Here is a 14,095-nt window from a genome sequence, read left to right as displayed (position 1 = left end):
GGCGGTCATGCCTGCGCTGATGGCGACGAATAACCATCGGCACTCAAGTACGAAGGGTGACGTTAAGTTGTTTGTGTTTTGGAGTGAATAAATAGATTTAGAGTTTTTAATAATAAAAACATTGGGCGTTTAGATTTTATAGAATGTAGATTTATCATTAAAAAAATTATAATATTTTAAACAAAATTGGTAAAAAACAAATGATTAAAAGTATTATTTAAAAGAATTGGCTTTAAACCTATAATTATTAATAAGTTTAGTTTTTTATTCAAAATAATTTTTTTTTGGAAAAAAAAAAAAATTTCGAAAAAATATATATATATATTTTATTCAAAACTCATTTTGGAAACTTATTTTATTTAATCAAGTACATTCAAAATATGTTAAAAAACATTCAAAATATGTTTTTCTTTTAAAATCTTTAATGATTCAATGAAGGCTTTCAAAATATTCTCTTTCCAAAATCCCAATAATTTACGAAATGTTTTAAACTTTCACTTACAACTATTTTTTGTTTTCAAAAGCTCTAGTTAGGTTGTTGAAAAATGTTAAAGCATTCAAAGGAAACTTCTATCAGAAAATCCTAATGGTGAGAGGGAAAACAACCACAATTCCAGTTGTGGGCACACTTGGATGATCAAATTAATAAGACGTACATGTCAATAAGAAAGTTGTTAAACAGAAGGACAACCAATAGAAGAATACAACTATCTGTTCAAGTTTACCGCAACAAGTCATATCGGGTAAAGTATAATTAAGTTTGGGATCCAGGAAGATTGAGATCAATAATAACAACAATACAACTATATATGTGGATAACAACATCATTATATATGGGACCTAGGAGGATTGAATGAACTGAAAACATGTGACGAAGAGGTCATGAAAACTTTCAACCCGGGGAGTCTGATGCAGAAGCATCAACCCTAGCCAATACATTTTTGTCTAGAATCAAGAGGGTCATGAAGTCCTTCAAAGAGGAAGGAATTCCATCAATTGTAAACTATATAAAATAAAATTAGGAAATTTTGTGTAAATACAAGTGTCCGGGTTCTAGAAAAATTTGGGTGGTCATTTTTTTTTGGTGACCTAGTATTTTTTCCAAATAAGACTTTAACCAAGTAACAAGTGTCGAGATATGTGTCTATAGTTTTTGGATATATGTCTAAACAATGTTGAGTTCATTAACATATTTCCTAGCTATAGGAACTATGTTCCTATGTCATTATGTACAATTAGAAGTTGGGGACAATGTCTCAGAACTAGAGCTTAAGGTTAATCCCCCTCAGGGTTCTATGCAGACTATCAAGAAGACCTCAACAGAAAAGTCTTCTTGGCAACCCCCTTCTCATGGTTTTTAAAATTCAACATAGACGGAGCTTCAAAAGGGAATCCGGGAGAAGCAGGTTATGGAGGGGTCCTGAGGGATGAGGAAGGAAACATACAAGTCATCTTCCACAGTTATCTTGGCAAAGCTACTAACAATATGGCTGAGCTCATGGCGATGGAATCATGCCTGGAAACACTGCTCAAGTATAGCATTCCAAATGTCATCATTGAGGCTAATTCAGAACTTGTCATTAACTCAGTAAAAAGGATAAATGCTGGAGTTGCTCCTGAGAAAAACTCAGAACATTGGCGGCTTCTACCAGTCTACCAAAGAATCCAAGTGCACCTAAGAATGCTGAGAACCCTCAGGTTGGTGCATGTTCGTAGGGAAGCCAACAAAGTGGCAAACTGGCTTGCCAATGAGACGGTACGAAACAAGAATATTGATCTTTGTTGTTGGTGGGAGGAGATAAAAGATGACAGGTTGAAGGAGGGATGTTCATCCAGAGCCCTGAGTGACCGACAGTAGCATCAGGAAAATCAAGAGACCGTTTTTGCTGACATAGAGCCACAGTAAAGGGGTACATTTATTCTGGTTTCATCATGAAGTATTTTAACATAAGTGTGATCCCTTTTAGGTGGTAGGTCTATGAAAGCCCCATTAACGTGGGTAATGGCAATCTAGACGTCTCAGGGATCTTCATCTCCCTGTGGTCCATGAGCCGTAACCCAGATTTTCTCGATCACCGCAAAACCCCAAATTTTATTCCGATGAACAACGTTACTGCCGTGGTTTCTGGTATTTCGCAAGCTCATCAAGCAAGAAGCGTTTTTTCTCATTTGGTAGCAATTCCACTCCCCACGCGACATGTGGCTAGGGGTGGGGTGGAATTACCGCCTTCATCGCACGCTAACTATCGGTACTCTTAGCCCATGCGATATGATCTGTAACCGTTGGATCAAGCAACGATAATCTACGACCAGGATTTTGCGTGCAAGTTGGCGGGTCCACTTCAGGGATTATGTTTCGAGCGGTTCATAAGACCTCTCCGGGATCACGCGCATATGGTGGATTTCAAAGGGTTAAAGTGTTCGATGGTTAAGCAAAAAACAGACCCAATAAGATTATAGATTATGTTCTATTGGCTTTATCGGGTTTGATTCTTTTGTTGAAAGGTGCGATTGTTGGCCAAACTAATATCTTTCTTATCCGCTGGATCATCAGTTCAAGATCCAACGGTTAGTTTTGAACTGTAGGTTTTTTTTGGCGGGCCCGCGTCCTTTGATATGATTTGTTGTTTTGTGACCTTGTTTTGGGGTTGGCCTGTCATATTGGCGGGCCTCACAGCCGCGTTCGCCTTTGTACAATATTTCTCTTTTTAATAGAATAGAAGGATCCACTCTTGCCTTAGCAAAAAAATATATATATTTTTTATTTGAACAGAGGAAAACTTCTTAAATTACACATTTTGAAATTTAAAAAAACAACTAATCCTTCTTACTTTTGCAATTTTCAATAATGGTGTATTTAGAGAAGAGAAAATAATAACAATAATATTTTAGATTTCTTGTTCTTTCAAAATAATTCTTGGTTCCCCAGATGTGGGTGGTAGATGAGCATTCAAGGCGGATACGACGTCGGCCTGGCGGGTGGCCACGTCACATGGTAATCGGTTCCTTCCCCTATGGGAATTTAAGGCAGTACTCTGCCCCTCGGCCACCACAATTATTCCACTGCGCGGATCGAGACTTCCCCTGCAAGCATAAAATCATGGAGCCAAGCCCTCTTCACTCATCCATTCTGCCTCTGCACTGCTCTTGCCACCCCGCCATTGCAAAGCCAAGCTCTCAAACTGCAACAAGAAGGCATTGAAGACTGATTTGTTGCGTTGACCTGGGCAATGGTTATCACTTCTCCCAGTCTATACACTACTCCCTACAAATTAAGGCCTTGGCCCCTGTCTCTGTCCCGGACTTGACATCCCCTGTTCTTTTCAGTATCACCTCAGCTGCTCTCACCCCGCTTCCTGCCACATTGGCTCCCTTCTCATTGCAACAACCCACTTAGAGAAATATGTGTCGTCGTCATCGTATGAGATACAGGCGTGGTGGTAGCCATGGTACTGCCATCTGCCCCTCTTCGCTGCCCCCCACCGCTTCATCTTCCCCGTCAGCCTCCCCGCCCTCCAGTCCTTCCTATTCCCGCTTCCATGGCAGATATCTGGATATGCGTAGTGGAAGAGGACGAGCTCGCCCCTGTGAGGCTCATTGGACTAACGAAGCCTCCCAGTCAACCAATCTTACTGCTACAACCCAGTACACTCAATTCCATTTTTCTTGCTCCATGGACCGACCGGTTGTCATTGCCACCGTCTGAGTGGATTTTAAGGAGGAAGTTGGCTCATGCATTGCTCCAACCTACAACCTTGCTAAGAACCAGGTTCTTCAGCTGCACGAAAAAGTTCAGAGGTAGCCGAGCTCAAGCCATCCACAGAAAGCTAAGGATTATTCGTCCATAAGCAGCTCAAAGACGTTGGGTGGCAATGCCACCAGCAAAGGCAAAGGTGTTCGGGTTGATGAAAGAGAGCCACACGACACAAAGGGTGGCAAGCAGGCAGAGGATACAGATTCCGAAGACTATGGGTGTCCGATCGTGGAAGAGAAGCCACCATCCTAAGACACACATGCCACAGGTCACGTGTCAAGCTCGGTCTTCTGAGTTTTTTGCTTTTTTTGATCTTTTATAGTGGTTAATTTTGGTAGTCCATTTTGAATTTTACCATGACAGTAAATTTTGATTTCTAGAATTGTAGCCCCTATGTAAGGTACCTATCTTTCTCTCATTTTCGCACTGGTTTCCCCTCCGGGGATAGTCTCGATTTTAAGTCTTGTTGTTTAAAATGGTCATATGGCTAACCTAGACCCATAGAAGCCAAGGCCTTACTGTACATTATGTTTCCATTAATAAATTTAATTTTACATAAAATAAAATAAAAAATAAAAAAATAAAATCATGATTTTAATCTCTTGGATTAAAATTATTTGTCTGAGCCTAAAAGTTCATGGAGTCGTTCCAATTAAACTTAACTATAATTAATATACATTAACCAAAGTCATTCTCCACCTTTCTTTAATTAATGGTGTTCATGCATGTTTATCAACAACTTTTTAATTTAATAATCATACTCATATAAAATAATATACCATAAAATATACTTTGAAGTTCATGGAGTCGTTCAAATTAAACTTAACTATAATTAATATACATTAACCAAGTCATTCTCCACTTTTTTTAAATTAATGGTGTTCATGCATGTTTATCAACAACTTTTTAATTTAATAATCACTCATATAAAATAATATACCATAAAATATACTTTGAACACTATTCGACAACTTTTAATTTAATAATCATACTAATATAAAATAATATACCATAAAATATACTCTAAACATTATTCGACAACTTTTAATTTAATAATCATACTAATATAAAATAATATACCATAAAATATACTCTAAACACTATTCGATGAGAATATTATTACACTAAATATATTGTTTAAAAGTCCAGAGGCATTTTATTAATTTATATTTTATATTTATTATAACAGCAATTTGCAGTTTTCCAAAATGACATTGCGCACATATTTTAACGAATGGTAAAGAGTAGAATTTATCTAAATCGTATTAAAACAAATCTGCTAAAACATATAGGGCATTAGTCAAGTAAATAGTTAATAGTTAATTTTAAGTGTATATATACATGATAGGTATAAGAGTAGTCATAGAGTGTATGCTACGTCTTTATTCGTTGATTATAATTAACATAAAGAACATATTATCTTCATATGATATTATGAGACATCGCGGTTATGATGAGCGCCGTTGACTTCACTTGAGACATGAAATTGTCATCCGCTAAGTACATCTTTAGGCTGAAAGAAATATATCTAGATGCGATCTTAAATATCGGCATGTGTTTCATTAAATAAAATAATATTCGTAAAGTCACTGAGACTACTGGATTAAGCTAGCTATTTGGGCTGGTTTGACTTCTCATTGGATTCCCAGACTATCAAACCAACTTGGACTCAAATATCTTATGGAGCTTGCAACCTTCCTGCACTATATATTTAAAATCAGTAACACCTGACTTAGGGCTACCTAACTAACGAATGCTTAAATGCCAGAAGAAACGAGAAAACAAAGAGTACCTTGAGTGGGCTTATGGTTGATATATTCATTAATCAGGGATGGTAATTTAGAAGACCACAAAGGGGAAGAGAGTGCCTACTAACTTGCAAGACCAAGGCATTAAGGTGAACACGCCATTAGGGATCTTTCATGAAAATGAGCATTGATCCTGGAGAGTGAAATCAAATATCAAAGAAAAGTAAGGACAAATGATTTAGAGCAGCCAGAACAACTGTGTCACAATATAAAAAATATTATTGAGCATCAAAATGTCACATAATCATTAATAAATGATATAATGTGACATAATAGTTGATGATTCTCACATTGCAAAATAACCATTGAGGATGTCATGGTGCACCATAATCATTGAAGAATGTTGTAGTACAACATAACCATTGATAAATGTTACAATGCAACATAATCATTAGGAATATCTGAAATAGACATAATCCATCTAAGTTTAATGTCTCAACATGATATAAATATTAAGGAATGATAAAATCTAACATAACCCTTTAAGCATGTAAGAACACAACGTAACCCTTAATGAAGTCATGATGCAATAGAACCATATTATTCAGCTCTCAATATCACAATATGACATAATTATATTATCAACCATGGTCAATCAAATTCAATCATAAGAAATCATGGTCAACAATAATCAAACATGGTTAAACAAATCAACCATCTTCAGCCTTGATTAGCCATAATCAAATATGTTCAACTATTGCTAGTCATAGTCAGCCATGGTCACTAAAATCAAACTTTGGTCAAACATGAGAAACCTTAGTGAAACAGTCTTAATAATAGTCAAACATGACAAAATTTGGCTAAACATAGTGAACCATAATCAACCATGGCCAAGCATACTATACCTTGGTCACCCATGGTCAAACCATACTCAATTATAGTTATTCGTGGTCCAAGATCATTAAAAATAATGAGAAATAGTTACACACATTTAAACATGAAAAATCATGGTTAACTAGAGTCATCCATGGTCAACCAAAGTCAACCATAGTCAAACACGGTCAACTATAACCAATCATATTTTTCTATAGTCAAACATGGTAAACTATAATCAACCATATTTTTCTATAGTCCAACATGTTCATCCTTGATAAAACATAGTAAACCATAGTCAAGCATGGTCAATCATGATAAAAATTCTCAACTATGGTCAAACAATAAACAATGGTCAACCATGGTAAATTGTAATCAAACATTGTAAAACATGATCAACAATGAGTAATCATGGTAAACAATAATCATAGTCAAATATCATAGATATTTTAATATTATTAGCATTGATACTTTAATTTGGAAATCTTCTAGCCTTACCCACAAATGTCACAAATATCAATGGTCAAGTAGCACAACCAAGGTGGTTGATATGCCTTAGATGCCATTTTCCACCTTTTTATCTTATTCATGAACATATATCAACAACTTTTAATTGAGTGATGATGCTAATTATAAAATAACATACAATAAGATATACTCTAAACACTATTGTGGATTGCCTAAAAATCACAAGACATTTTATAACTTTGTATTTATTAAATTTATATTAATAATTTGGAATTTTTCAAAATGATAATGCTCACATACTTTAGTATATTGGTATGTGGTAGGATAATCTAAATTATTTCCCATTTTTTTTGCTTCCAAATAAGTGCATTCTTTTAATTTTCAATATAGATTATCTAATAAACAATAAACATTATGATTGGTAGGTAGTAGAATTATCTAGATTATATTTAGAAAAGTTTTTTCACAAATAAAATATATTTTTTCTTAATATAATAAGTTAACTTATCATAATTTAATTGTTAAACCAACAATAAAAATAACTACTTTTATCTCTAAAAAATATAACTATTATTACACACTACTCTTATAAAATAAAAATAAAAAATTAAACAATATTTCAAATTCAATGATCTGCCGTGAATAGAGATGCGAATTCTTGTAATTTGGAATTTCAAAACAGAACTATCTATCAAATTTCACGATTTTTACATCTCTAAAACTTTTTTTCACAATTACAACAAATTTTTTTACAATTTTACAAAAATTTAAGATCAACAAGTCACCCTGTAACAACAATTTAACTAATCACCCTCTACCCAACAATTTAACCGTCAAATTCCATCACTGTTTCCCACTGCTTGATTATAAGAATATGAGATGTGGTCCTTGTCAAATTCCATCACTCGTTCCGACTGCCTGATCATAAGAATATGAGAGGTGGTCCTTTTAAAGGGCAACGCTCAGGTTGGGTTAGGTGGTTGTTAGTCAAGAATCCTTTGACGGTACCTCACTACATTAACACCCAGGCTGGGTTAGATGGTTGTTAGTCAAGAATCCTTTAACGGTACCTCACTTCACTTCACTGTCTAATTCCTTTAACAGAGGAAATCCTTATCACGTTTCTCTGGTCAAAGTTGCCCCTCGTCATGAAGGAAACTCGCAAAAGGTTAAATTTCTTATTATGAAAATTTGATTAAATCAATATTGTCGGTACTTGGGCGCTCATGGCTGCGCTGATGGCCAGAAATAACCACCGTGGGTGACGTTAAGTTGTTTGTGTTTCGGAGCGAATAAATGGATTTAGTGTTTTTAATAAAAAAAAAATTGGTATTTAGAAGTTCTGTATTATAGAATTTAGATCTACTATTTTAATTTTAATTTTTTTTTAGGATTTTAAACAAAATCTAATAGAAAATATTATAATAATGTTTTATAATTGGAATAGATAATTTTCCCCTTTTAATTTGAAGATAATAAAGTATAATTATTAATCAAATTATTTTTTCTTATTATTTAAAATATATTTTTAAATGTGTAAAAAATTGTTGTTTATGAAAAGTCTCCCAAAAATTATGTTTTGTAAATTTAAAGTGTAATTTAATTATTTTATATATTTTATTTTTTTGGAATATGATAATATAAAATTTTAAAATATTGTGATTTTGAATGGTTTGAAATGTGATTTTGAATGTTTAGTTAGATTTAATATTTTTGAAAAAAAATTAAAGCACTCAAATTATGTAGATTACACAATTCAAATTTGTAAATCCAACAAATCTATATGAGATGATTAGCAAATATGTTCATAAAAGAGTCAAAATATAGAAGAATTAGATTACACATAAATTTAACCTCTCTACCATTACAATAATCTTTTATAGAATTTCTAGAAAAAATTACTCTAACATATAAAAAACAAAAACAACATAAAAAAGCTAGATTACATGTAAATTTAAGCCTCTGCTATTACAATAATATTTTATCAAAATTTAAAAAAAACTCACTATAACACATAATAATAATAAAATAAATAATTTTAAAAACATATACACCACCCATGCCAAAATTAAAATTATGTAATAAAATAAACTATGTACAACAATGTATACACTATTTCATATAGTGATTAACATTTTAAGTTAGAGAATTTTTATTACCTGTAATTATAATATGTTTTTGTAAATAACGAGAACTGCATCCACATATTTAATGACCCTAAATGTTTATTGAAGCATCTGATTTATAGTTCAAGAGAAAATGGATAGTGTAACTCTCTTAAGGATCCAAAGAGGTCAAAAGAGAAATGCGAACTAGACTTTTTGCTTTGGCTTATTAAAAGGAGATGCGCAACATGCATGTGAATTCGAGCATATAAAGAGTAGGTTTCGAAGACTATTAAACTCCCATATAAAGAGTAGGTTTTGAAGACTACGTGAAATTTAAGTATTTTGATTATGTTTAAGGAAAAATTATTATGTTGCTATTATATTTTAATTAAAAAATAAAAAATAGTATATTAAATAATATCATATAAAAATAATTTTATATTTAATATAAGTATTAGATGTAATATTTCATTTTAAAAAGTTTATGGGTGGTAAGATAATTAGAAAAAAAAAATTGTTGAGAGATTTTTGTGTTTTAAATAATAGTAAGTTTAATCTCTTTAGACATGTCTTATTAGTGTAACTTCACTTTTTTTTTAAGTCAGATGTCTCCTCTCAGGGTACATGCTTAGTAGTAGAGTGAGGTTTGAACACAAGTTATTTTACTAATGAAACTATTTCTCCATTGATTGTGCTACTGGAACAACATATTATGCTACTCACATCCCACCAACTTAATCAATAAAAATAAAAATAAAAATTAATAACTTAAAAAGGAAAAAATTGGAATGTATAATTATTATTATCTTAAAAATATAGATTATTCTTGATTTCTAGACTTTAACAATAATTTTATTTTTCGTAATAAAGGAACTTGCATATTTTGGATGCTCTTATTATTAGTTTAAAGTCAATCAAATTTGTCATATCTTGTTAACATGGTTGGCTTTAAAGGGTGTCATTTTGTATGACAATTTAAATTCAAAACTCAAAAGTAAATGAGAGAAAACTAAAATCCAAACATATTAAAAGTTGATGTGTCCTAGACCAAATGTCATGCCCACTAATATTGAGAATCATAATACTTTTAAATCACATTTTTTTGAACCTCAAAATAATTCCCTAAATCATAAATATATTAACAAAAAGACTAAAAAATATCATTATTTTAAGAATTATCTATAAAAAAAAAAACAAAAACAAAACAAAACAAAAAACAACTTTAATTTATGATGTTTAATCCCTCCTTACTATGTCATCAAAGCCATAACACATATCTAGATCCAAATATCATCCCCTTTATTTAGTTCTTAAGTTGAATAAATCATTTTGTTATAAATTCAACATATCATCTTTTCTTTCTACAACGAAGCATAAATTATATTCCCATGGTAAATTATAAACCCATGCTTTGAAAAAAACTTTCTCACTTTTACCATAGAAATCTTGTCATGATTCTTGTAATTAGTTTTGAGCCAATGAATCTATGTGCTCATTAATTCTATATAGTTTGAGTGGGCATAATGGTTAAGAGCATGTGTTTCCTCCTAAGAAATCACAAGTTTAAAACCAAAAGAGGTAGAGAATGTATGCCTTCCTAAAACTTAGCAGTGAAATTGCTACCTTAAAATTAATTAATAATAATAATAATATATTCCTTACATATATGCATTTTTTAGTAAAATTTTCTAATTTCAATATCACTTTTTATGTAAAAAAATAAATATAATCAATGAACTTTAATTTAATAAATAAAAAACAGAATAATAATAATAATAAATTATTATTATTATTAGTATTATACATTATCATCCCGCTTTTGAAGGAATGTTTCTCCATTTCCAAAGACATATTGCACCATATAAATTAAATAAAAAATGGAATAATAATAATAATAAATTATTATTATTATAATACATTGTCATCGTGCTTTTGAAAGAATGTTTCTCCATTTCTTTAAAGACATATTGCATCATATATTTAACTCTAGTAACATAGGGATATAATTATATGGATTACATTAAAAAAAAATAAGAAAAAGAGGTAGGTTGTTACTTTAATTTTGCAAAATGTTAATGTCGGATGAAGTGCTTTGGAATGAAATTGCAACAATTTTGTGATAAACAAATAAATAACAAGTTAATTTTAAAATTATTATTTTTTCTTCAAATTACTTCAATTATTTATCAAGTCACTCTATAGCTTTGATTTATAATGAAACGTGATTAATTAATAAACATGTTGAACTTATAAGCCATGACAATATATCTTATTCATAAAAAAGAACTTATAAGTTATTCAGAGGTTATGAAAATTTAAAATTTAATGTAAAAAGAGAGATGATGAGTGTTGAAAACCATACCTTCTAAACCTAACATTGATAATTATATACAAATTATATTTTCCTTTTTGAATTGTGTAGTTTAGAAGCTTCTCAAAATCATTGCATGGATTGATCATAAATTAGATAGTGAATGGAATTTAATGTAATGCTAAGAACACAAATCATATCTTTTTTTCATGATTTCTTAATCACCCTATCACACTTGCTCATTTTGTTATCATAATATGCTTATACAAAATCATTTTTATTGCTTACTTTAAATGTTAATTGCTCTTTTACCAATTTTTAAGTAAGAGTTACCAATAACATAAGCTATAATTATGACAAGAGCTTTGAACTAACTACAAATAAAAAACATTTTTATATCAATGTTAAAGTGATAAAAAAAGACAACAACAAAGTGATAATTGAAGTAGAAATTTAGATAGATTGATAGTTAAACTCTTTTCCTTCATATATATATAATTTGATTTTTTCATATATATCAATATATATTTTTATTTGGTTGAAGTCTCGAAAAACTGAGGTTGCGACGGTGATGAGCTCTGGCTCTAGGGTTTAACGAAACTAGTGGCAGAGAGTACCAAACATCCATGGAGACACAGGGAAGAGGGAGCTCCACTCCCTCCTATAGTTATATGGTAGCAAATAGAGAAAGAGGAGGGAAAAAGAACAAACCTCCAAAGCCCTGGGAGGTCAAGACAAAAAACACAGAAACTTAGAAGGCGGAAGGTAGTAAAACCAATGCATATCAAGGGGCCCATGAAGAAGACTGTCGGGAGGAAAAAGCGGAAGATAGAGGTCAAGGGTCAGAGGAAAAAGCTAAGATGGGGCCCTGTAAACCCAAGACCACAACTAAACCTCGGTTTATTCTAAACGATCCAGCTCTGCAAGCACACAGAGACCACATGGCTAACTATCCCATCATATGTAAATCTATGGGAATCTGGCCATCAGAGAAAGCTTTGTACACCTGGATAAAATACAACTGGAAACCAAAGGGGGAGTTAAATATTCATCTTGGATCCAAAGGTTTTTTAACTGTGGTGTTTACGAACATGGAAGACAAAGACAGAATCTTTGAAGGAGGGCCATACTTCTTAGCAGCTGTTGGGCTCTATATGAGGCCATGGACGATGAACTTTGTGCCTGAATGAGAAACCTTCTCTTTAGTACCGGTATGGATTCGACTATACTCCTTACCTTTAGATTACTGGATGCCAGAGTCTTTAAAATCTATAGGCAATAAATTAGGTCATTTCTTAAATATTTCAGAGGCAACTCTAAGGGGAAAATATACATGCTATGCCCACATTTGTGTGGAGATGGACCTATGAGGAGCCCTTCCAGATGAGGACATTCTAGAAGTTTATGATGAGAAATGGGTTCAAGCAATTGACTATGAACATATCCCATTCAGATGTCACAAATGTCATGAGCATGGGCATCTATCTAGAGATTGCCCACTCAATCGAAGGGAGGAAAACCTAAATCCCAACAAAGGAAAAGACCAGACAGGTTTCGCCAAGGTGGGAGGGAAAGGAAAAGGGGGAGGAAGGAAGACACAAAAGAGCCCTAGTGTGAATAATAAAACAAAAAGTTACAACAGCTTTGAGATCTTAGGAGAAAAAGAAGTTGAGGAAGGGGATAAAGAGAGTACAGAGAATCAGACAGCAAGGGGGAAAGAAAAAGAGACCAGCGTGGAGTACATTCAAAAATAGAATGAACACATGATGGACTCTTTGAATACCATGGTTGTAGAAAAAGACCAGGAAATGACTCAAAATGAAAGTGGTACGAAGGATCAAGATTTGCAAGAGGTCTTGGAAAGGGAGAACCTAGAGCTGGAAAAGTTTCTAGAACAAGGTGGAAACCTGGTAATAAACTCCATCCCTCAAGAGGATGTGGATAAAGTCCAACAAATATTCCTTAGAAAGACACTTCAAACAGCTGCAGGAGTCAAAAGAGGACATGACAACCAGGAAAACAAAGGAACCTCCTCAATAGGATTAATAACCAGAAAATTAACAAAGAATCTAGGCAAAAGGAGGGGTAGAAAAAGACAGAAGGAATTACTACTGGAGTGTGGAAAGCTCATGATTGATTTAGGAAGGATGAAAGACATTTCTAGTTACTCATTTATAACCCCAACTCAATGAAAATCACAACCTGGAATATTAGAGGACTAGGGAGCAGAAGAAAACAGAGGAATCTTGGTAAAAGGATTAGAGAGGAAAAACCTGACATAGTATTCATACAGGAAACAAAATGCTCAGTGGAGAAGATCCATGAAAAACATAGCAAATGGGTAAATAGATATGAATACCATGAAGTTAAGGCAAACAAATCTACTGGTGGTATTCTCACTCTCTGGGATCCACAGAAATTTGGTGTGATTGATGCGGAGGCATCCAGACATCACCTTTCTCTGATTTTCCAACCGGTGGGAGATAGGCAATGTTACATGATCACCAATGTCTATGGTCCACAACCAATGGAGGACAAACTTCAACTCCTCACAACACTGGAGGATATGAAGAAGAGATACCCAGCTCTACCATGGATTCTTGGAGGTGATTTTAACATAATAAAATCACTCATGGAGAATAAAGGAGGAACTAGAATACTTTGGAGAGATTCAATTGCCTTCTAGAACTTTATCACCAATATGAAGTTGGTTGATATGGAAACAAGCAATGGAATCTTCACTTGGAACAACAAAAGAGGAGGCCCTACCCAAGTGGCCTCAAAATTGGACAGATTTATGGTTTCAGAGGAACTTCTTCTCAGGGGAAGCAAC

Source organism: Pinus tabuliformis, chromosome 1_1, assembly GCF_031772625.1.
Source record: "Pinus tabuliformis cultivar Carrire ecotype Pingquan chromosome 1_1, CPIR1, whole genome shotgun sequence".
Taxonomy (NCBI): domain Eukaryota; kingdom Viridiplantae; phylum Streptophyta; class Pinopsida; order Pinales; family Pinaceae; genus Pinus; species Pinus tabuliformis.
This window is presented reverse-complemented; position numbering follows the sequence as displayed.